Source organism: Hoplias malabaricus, chromosome 14 (genome assembly GCF_029633855.1).
Source record: "Hoplias malabaricus isolate fHopMal1 chromosome 14, fHopMal1.hap1, whole genome shotgun sequence".
NCBI lineage: Eukaryota > Metazoa > Chordata > Actinopteri > Characiformes > Erythrinidae > Hoplias > Hoplias malabaricus.
Genome location: NC_089813.1, coordinates 37,736,325 through 37,745,112, shown reverse-complemented (window position 1 = coordinate 37,745,112; position 8,788 = coordinate 37,736,325). Strand labels below are relative to the sequence as shown.

Here is an 8,788-nt window from a genome sequence, read left to right as displayed (position 1 = left end):
AGAAAATAAATGTTGTCCCATTAATTTCCCTTTAAATTTAAGAAGGTTTTGGCCTCTCACTGTAAAGTTTCCAGCTTATGTGAATACAAAGCACACCCTCAATCACTGGGTGCAATGCAGTAACACCCTGGACAAGGCACTAGTCCACCACAGGTCATTACACACTCACCCACTCACTCACACGTTCACATCTATGGACACTTTTACACACCCAGTCCACCTATCAACATGTGTGTTTGAACTCGGAGGGTAGTACACATCAAACTCTTCACAGACAGTGACCCGAGATCGGGTCTGAACCCACAACCCCAGGGCCCTGGAGCTGCGTGACTGTGCCTCCCACTCAGGTTCGTGTCACATGAAACTCCATGACTATGTTGTTATTTATTGAGTTTATTGTAGATGTTGTCAGCCCTTACAATGCCTGCATGTTTGATGAGAGAGCGTGTTCTAATTGAGAATCTTGCACAATAAGTAATCATTCATTCATTCATTATCTGTAACCCTTATCCAGTTCATGGTTGCGGTGGGTCCAGAGCCTACCTGGAATCATTGGGCGCAAGGCAGGAATACACCCTTTTTTGAGTCGCCAATTCACCTACCAACATGTGTTTTTGGACTGTGGGAGGAAACCAATGCAGACACAGGGAGAACACACCACACTCCTCACAGACAGTCACCCGGAGGAAACCAACGCAGACACAGAGAGAACACACCACACTCCTCACAGACAGTCACCCGGAGGAAACCCACGCAGACACAGGGAGAACACACCACACTCCTCACAGACAGTCACCCGGAGGAAACCCACGCAGACACAGGGAGAACACACCACACTCCTCACAGACAGTCACCCGGAGGAAACCCACGCAGACACAGGGAGAACACACCACACTCCTCACAGACAGTCACCCGGAGGAAACCCACGCAGACACAGGGAGAACACACCACACTCCTCACAGACAGTCACCCGGAGGAAACCCACGCAGACACAGGGAGAACACACCACACTCCTCACAGACAGTCACCCGGAGGAAACCCACGCAGACACAGGGAGAACACACCACACTCCTCACAGACAGTCACCCGGAGGAAACCCACGCAGACACGGAGAGAACACACCACACTCTTCACAGACAGTCACCCGGAGGAAACCAACACAGACACAGAGAGAACACACCACACTCCTCACAGACAGTCACCTAGAGGCAACCAACGCAGACACAGGGAGAACACACCACTCTCCTCACAGACAGTCACCCGGAGGAAACCCATGCAGACACAGAGAGAACACACCACACTCCTCACAGACAGTCACCTGGAGGAAACCCACGCAGACACAGGGAGAACACACCACTCTCCTCACAGACAGTCACCCGGAGGAAACCCATGCAGACACAGGGAGAACACACCACTCTCCTCACAGACAGTCACCCGGAGGAAACCCATGCAGACACAGGGAGAACACACCACACTCCTCACAGACAGTCACCCGGAGGAAACCCACGCAGACACAGGGAGAACACACCACACTCCTCACAGACAGTCACCCAGAGAAAACCCATGCAGACACAGGGAGAACACATCACACTCCTCACAGACAGTCACCCGGAGGAAACCAACGCAGACACAGAGAGAACACACCACACTCCTCACAGACAGTCACCTGGAGGAAACCCACGCAGACACAGGGAGAACACACCACACTCCTCACAGACAGTCACCCGGAGGAAACCCACGCAGACACGGGGAGCACCACCTGCTGCACCACCGTGCCGCCCACAATAAGTAATCCTCATACTCTATTTGGTGGCCGTAATATTTTGCAACTATTTATCGACCTCCAGCCAGAACCAGAAGCAGCTCAGTGAAGGTAGTGGACATGAGGAATGACCCATTCTCTGTGTCTGACTGAACAGTGGCTACTGCTGGACCTCAGAGGAACTTCCCCACCTTGATCATTAATTAAGCCAAGGTCGGATGTATGTACTTGACCTTGCCAACAGCTAGTGTTACGTTTAATTAAGGACAGCTGCACATTGCCCCTCAACACTGACCACAGTTCTCTTCCTGGTTTCACACACAGCAGGTTTTGTTTGGTTTAAACGTAAGTGCAACTGATAATAAAAATCTTAATGAAAGTTGTGGTCTTCTCAGTGGTGTTAAGAAAGGTGGTCAGGAAAAAGACTGACGCCATTGTGTTTTGAATCAGACAAAGACTTCTGAAGACGTGCTGAAGAACACAGATACGTCCTTGATCAAATCAAGCCTCGCCACTCACTCTGAACCCAGATAAACAAACTGAAGTGCTCTTCTTTTGAACATTTTATAGGAAGAGAGTGTTATATTTGGCTCAAGGAGGAGCCAAGAGATGACCAGCAGCAAGATGAATGGAGATGATCAGAGGAATTATAAGCAAGTCCTAAGACCCAAAAAAGGAAGAGATGTTCTGGCGAAACCCTGTGCATGTGGCCATCAGGAGTTAGAACTGACTTGATGGGGTTTCATAACAATTGGAAAAAAAAGTGCCTTTGTTGGATTCAGTGCAGAACCATGTTCCTGTGTTTCCTTTTGGGGGAAATACTAATATAATAACTATTCTAATTCAAAACCTCTCTGTGTTACATTTCGTCTCGCTCTCTGGAACTGAATGTGGTGGAGATTGAGTAAAAAGCGTAATAAAGTGCACAAAAGGCAAGTGCTCCAGGCTCCCACTCATCCAGTAGAGAGAGAGAGAGAGAGAGAGAGCTGCTGGGGGCTCTATTGAGTGCATGCCACAGTTGTGACTCATTCTGGGGCTCCACTGGCCTGCTTCTTACACACACACACAAGCTCTCTCTCTCTCTCTCTCTCTCTCTCTCTCTCTCTCTCTCTCTCTCTCTCTCTCTCTCTCTTTCACACACACACACACAAGCTCTCTCTCTCTCTTTCACACACACACACACACACAAGCTCTCTCTCTCTCTTTCACACACACACAAGCTCTCTCTCTCTCTCTCTCTCTTTCACACACACACAAGCTCTCTCTCTCTCTCTCTCTCTCTCTCTCTCTTTCTTTCACACACACAAGCTCTCTCTCTCTCTCTCTCTCTCACACACACAAGCTCTCTCTCTCTCTCTCTCACACACAAGCTCTCTCTCTCTCTCTCTCTCTCACACACAAGCTCTCTCTCTCTCTCTCTCTCTCACACACACACACAAGCTCTCTCTCTCTCTCTCTCACACACACACACAAGCTCTCTCTCTCACACTCTCTTTCTCTCTCACACACACACACACACACACAAGCTCTCTCTCTCTCTCTCACACACACACACACACACAAAGCCCTCTCTCTCACTCTCTGTCTCTCTCTCTCTCACACACACACACACACACACAAGCTCTCTCTCACACACACACACACACACACACAAAGCTCTCTCTCACTCTGTCTCTCTCTCTCTCTCTCACACACACACACAAAGCTCTCTCTCTCTCTCTCTCTCTCTCTCTCTCTCTCTCTATCACACGCACACACACTATGTAGGCCGGTCAGGCTTTTCCAGGATAGGTTTCCCCTCCTTACCACCATTCAGCCTCCACGTGGTAAACTGAATAACCTGTTCTATTGAAATGCATGTTGCGTAACTGAGCGTGTTTAAATATCACATCAGGAGTGTTTCAAACCCCGGACCTTTTCCACTAACACACAAGCATTCCCTTGTATTTTTGGGCAAAGGTGGGAGATTTTGCGGTAAAATAAAGACAGACCCCGGCAAACAACAATTTAAACAACAGAAAAAAGTTTTAATCCCTGTTTTTAAACCGTGACAAGTCTCGTGTTCTGTTCGGGCTCAGCCCCTGACAGGACCCGGGCTCGCTATTGGTTCAGGTGGAAGTGAAGTTTTAGGGGTTATACAGGAATCTCTCCGCTTCTCCCCTGAGCATTGGCCCGGAATGGTACGGTCTGACTTGGTTGAATGGAATTTGGGTCAGTCCACTGCGCGCCAGTTCCACTTTCGTAGGGGGGGACGCGTAGCTTTCTTGGGCCTTTATAGCACCCGGGCTTTCAGGGGCGTTGTGGTAAACAGAACGAGGTGAAAGCGAAGAGGGTTTGGTGTGTCCGGAATGTGAAAATACCGCGGTGTTTTGGCGCGGTTTGGGCCAATGAGCGAGTCCATCCCCACCTCTCCGTGCAGTGAGTGACTCCGGATCTATTCGCAGAAACCCCGGACTGGGCGCTCCGGATTTGGCCAAGCTCTGAAGAACAGCTGCTGCTTTTTGTGCTTTTTGGAGAAGGCTGAAGTGGCCATGCCGTGCTCCGGGACGCTGACGGGGTGCTCCCCGAGGCACTGAGAAGTCATGGCCGAGGACTACTGGGAGCGCACGGAGGCTTTGGCTTTGGGACATTGCTAAGATTACAAGGGCACGAAGGGATCTCATCCACGGGGTAAGAGCGCGAGCACGAGCGCGAGGGAGACAACAAGAGGCACGTTTCGCCAAATGTGGCATTGCTTTTAGATTAAAGTCACCTATCGTTATCAGACTCGTCTTTTACCCAACACCTTTAAACCATTAGCGCGCCCTCCGTTCCCTGGTGGGTTAATATTGGTGTCCTGTAGTTGTGTTAGGAACGGTATCCTGTTTTCCTGATGCCTCCTTGGCATTGCAGCGCATGGCTGCAAACCATTAAAGCAGTTAAATGCAAAAGCAGGAAAACAAACGCAAACTCTCGGGGCTTTAGATTCACGCTGTTACTTTTGATCACACTGCTGACCAGCTCCACACCAACTCCCTGGAGCATTCATTAGCGGTCTCTCTCCCTTCCCTGGTGGTTTATTAACGGTGTCCAGTGGTCAGTAAGGGTATTCTGTGATTTCCTGATGCCTCCTTGACATTGCAATGCATGGCTGCAGATTATTAAAGCAGCGCAAGACTAAAATAAAACAGTGCAGCACACAAACAAACATTGGGTTTTAAATAAACACTTGCAATTTTGCCCACCTTTTTATAAAAGAAAGGTTTAAAATACCTCCAGCTTCCTCTGGGTTCCCATATAATTAAATAATGCCCTCCCGTGGTTAGTAAGTACATACTGTAACACTATTTCTCTGATGCATCCTTGGCATTGCGGTGCATAGCTGCAGTGTTAAAGCAGAGAACCCCAAAGACGTTGAGCTTTACGTTAAGACACAACCCCCAGGTTTAAAACAGCATTACAACACAAATCCGGGTCTGTTTCTTGTCTCTTCCTGCTGGAGAACTTTGTGAGCGCTAATGCTTAATTGGAGCATGCTTGCTTATGAATGTGTGGGCGAAGAGGAGTGCATGCCGTGGAGGAGCATTGCAATGGATGACTGCAAGTGATTAAAGCGATGCAAAACGATTGGGGTTTAAATAGAGGACAGGATCTTCCCACTTTTACTTTTCTGTGCCATCAGCAGCACCACTTCAAAAACAAATATGGTATTTAGTTTCTCCAGAGCTGAGATCATTCTCTAAAGGCTCCTAATGCTGAAGCAGGTGGTTTTAGCCTCGTTTAATGCTTTTTATTTGTGTTCTACCGGAAACGAGTGGAGACCATTGAGCTAATTCCCTTCTACTCTGGGAGCAAAAGCATCAGGTTTTAATCCTAATGGTCCTGATGGTCGTTTTTCAGCAGGGCAAATCTGGATCTGCCTCTTCTCGCAGGCACAGTGGGTTATATGAGGGTGTAATGCTGTGTTACAGCTCACAAGTTGTATACATGTGTAAAACTGAACTGGCATTGCATTGCAAAAGAATGGCCACTAACCGTTAAAGCAGCGGCGATGCAAATGGATTGGGCACGGCAGGACGGGACAGATCACTGTGCTAACACTTTAGCTCGCACTAATTCCACTCAACCAGCTGGCTGAAACTGGAGGAGTGCAGATTGAGGCTTGAACTGTTGAAGTGGCTGAGCTTGCATCAAACATGGTGGTTGTCTGGTTAAACAAGAAGGTGTGGATGATTATTATTGCCTGTACATTTCATATATAAATGCATGTCAGCGTGGATTGCAGTCGCCAGAAATGCACTAATACTTTGCTGCTGCTCTGTAGATGATAACCCTTGCCGTGACACTTGACTGATTTCTAGAAACAGTTCATGCTGAAGTCTCCTGAGGCTGTAGCTGAATGGTCCTAGAGTCCTCCACACTGCACTGGATAGAGGTTTCCTGCTCTGATACTTAACCTCAAAGCTTATTTGGGTTGAACTGGACGTGGTAAAGCGGGAAAATCACGAAACTGTACAGCGAAGGTGGACCCAGTTTAAGAACTGAGAACTGAAATTAAGGAGTGAAGGGCTGTATGGCAATTTTGATCATTACTGAAATCACATAAACACGCCGGGATAACAGAGCATGCCCAGTAAAGAAGGAACGTCCCTGGACGTTCAAAATAGGTCTAAAAGTAGTCTGTCCGTCAAGGACTTATTTTAAACGTCAATGGACGTCCAAAATCCATCTTAATAAGTTAGTTAAGTGGTGACCAATCGATAACGTCAGTGGACGTCCAAAACGCGTTTTATATAAGTAATTTATTACGGGACCAATTAATAACGTCAATGGACGTCCAAAATACGTCTAATAGTCGTCTTTTCAATGCCTGTGTTTAGACTTTCATTTTCAACCTTAAGAGAACGTTGATTAGACGGCAGTCATTACGTTATTTCAACGTTGAATCAACGGCTAATAGTTTACTGGGTGCTTTTATGAGCCACAGGTGGCAGGACTGGCAATTTAACATGTTTGTAGAAGAGCTAAATCTTGGATTATGTGGTACACACCTACAGCATTACAGTACCAGCGCAGTGCGCCCAGAGTGAGCACTGAAAGCTATCACTGATAGAACACAGATCTCTGCTTCTGATAAAATGCTGAAACTGATAAAAATGAATTTGCTGTTGTCAGTGAAAAGGCCATGTAATGTAACTCTTCTGGAGGTAGATATAAACAAACAGCTTGCTTTTCTTTTAGTCGCATGGCACTGGGCTCATCAGGTCTGTGGGGTTCTGTAATATTTAACAGCGTGGTGCAGCAGGTTAGTGTCGCGGTCACACAGCTCCAGGGGCCTGGAGGTTGTGGGTTCGATTCCCGCTCCGGGTCACTGTCTGTGAGGAGTGTGGTGTGTTCGCTCTGTGTCTGCGGGGGTTTCCTCCGGGTGACTGTCTGTGAGGAGTGTGGTGTGTTCTCCCTGTGTCTGCGTGGGTTTCCTCCGGGTGACTGTCTGTGAGGAGTGTGGTGTGTTCTCTCTGTGTCTGCGTGGGTTTCCTCCAGGTGATCCGGTTTCCTCCCACAGTCCAAAAACACACGTTGGTAGGTGGATTGGCGACTCAAAAGTGTCCATAGGTGTGAATGTGTGAGTGTTGCCCTGTGAAGGACTGGCACCCCCTCCAGGGTGTATTCCCGCCTTGCGCCCAATGATTCCAGGTAGGCTCTGGACTCACCGCGAATTGGATAAGGGTTACAGATAATGAATGAATGACTGATATAACCATTGACAATGTAGTCCCAAATAATGCCATCACTCCCCTTTAAAGAGCAATGATATTTGGGGGAAAACGTTATTAAGGTTGTTTAAATAGAGTAAATAAATAAAATAAAACCACTTTTTTGTTTAAACAAATTCGCAAAACAGCTCCAGAACAGAGAGACTAGACCAAACCATGGAATAGAACAGAGTGAGTGGCTAAAATGCTGTTGATTGAGGTAATGTTCATATTTTTTTTTTTACAATAAATCAGTAACGTAATTAACGGGACAGTGTTGTTACAGATACCATATCGTATATCGTCAAAATGTATTTAAATATTGTGATATTACTGTTGCTGTATCGCCCACTCCTACTCTCTGTGTGTGTGAATAGCGAAGATGTGGACATGCCATCCACAGACTGAAGGCTCAAGATAAGTTACTGGAACCAGGAAGTGCAAAGCAAACCTGACATGCTTGTTTCAAAGGCTTTGATATATCAGGATGTGTCACTCATGTGTGTAGTATGCTTGAGTCACCGGATGGACGTCTGTATTGTCTGTGTGACCGCGAAGGCAAGACGGATGCCACAGAGGCTTTTTCTGACTCAACATCACATCTGATGTGTGGGAGAAGAATGAGGGAGGAGTGGGCGCGGAGAGGAGGTAATAAACCAAGATATTGTACGTTCTCCACAAGGTACAGGCTGTGGTTTTGTGACTGAAGGACCACAAACACCAAAAGGACGTTCTGTCAGTGCAGTCGCCCACATCGCTGCAGCCTAATGAGGCTCGGAAGTGCATTTTTAATAATTTATTACAGGATCTTATAATTAGTCTGTTGACTGATGTGAAGAAGGCTATTTAAGATTCTGCTCTATCGCAGGGCACTCGTACGCCTTCTCAAGGATACATCCTCAGTGTGCTACCTTTAGTTAGGGGACTTGTATCATTGTAATCCAAAATTCCACCGGGAATTTTCTGAGAGAACGTGGAGAAGCTCTAAGCAGCTCATGCTCTGTAACGGTTCCTTCCAGATATGACTTACTCTGTTTATTATTACTCAGATCATGGCAGAGTCTGTGAAGAAGAATCATGACTAAAATGAAGCAAGCCTCCAGAAATGCTGGATTAATCTGAGACCAGAAGCTGGATTCACAATGTACTGAAATGGCCCCGCTTCCTAGTTCATGTTTACCCATTATTAAGCTGTACATTGGATTTGAAGTGACTTGCATAATCCCTCAGTGACTCACAATGTACAACAAGGATGCTGCCCCAAGGGTGGGTTACTGCAGATTTTTTCACAGAC

The 8,788-nt window shown here is 47.1% G+C and overlaps 1 protein-coding gene across 1 annotated transcript in view; it reads left to right on the top strand.

The window, feature by feature from the left end:
• The first annotated feature begins 4,012 nt into the window (after window positions 1-4,012).
• Window positions 4,013-8,788, top strand: part of cdk16 (cyclin dependent kinase 16) — a 49,512-nt gene continuing 44,736 nt past the window's right edge. The window contains exon 1 of the mRNA XM_066643205.1: window positions 4,013-4,432. The gene's annotated coding sequence lies outside the window, so the exon portion shown is untranslated. The remainder of the gene's footprint in view (window positions 4,433-8,788) is intronic.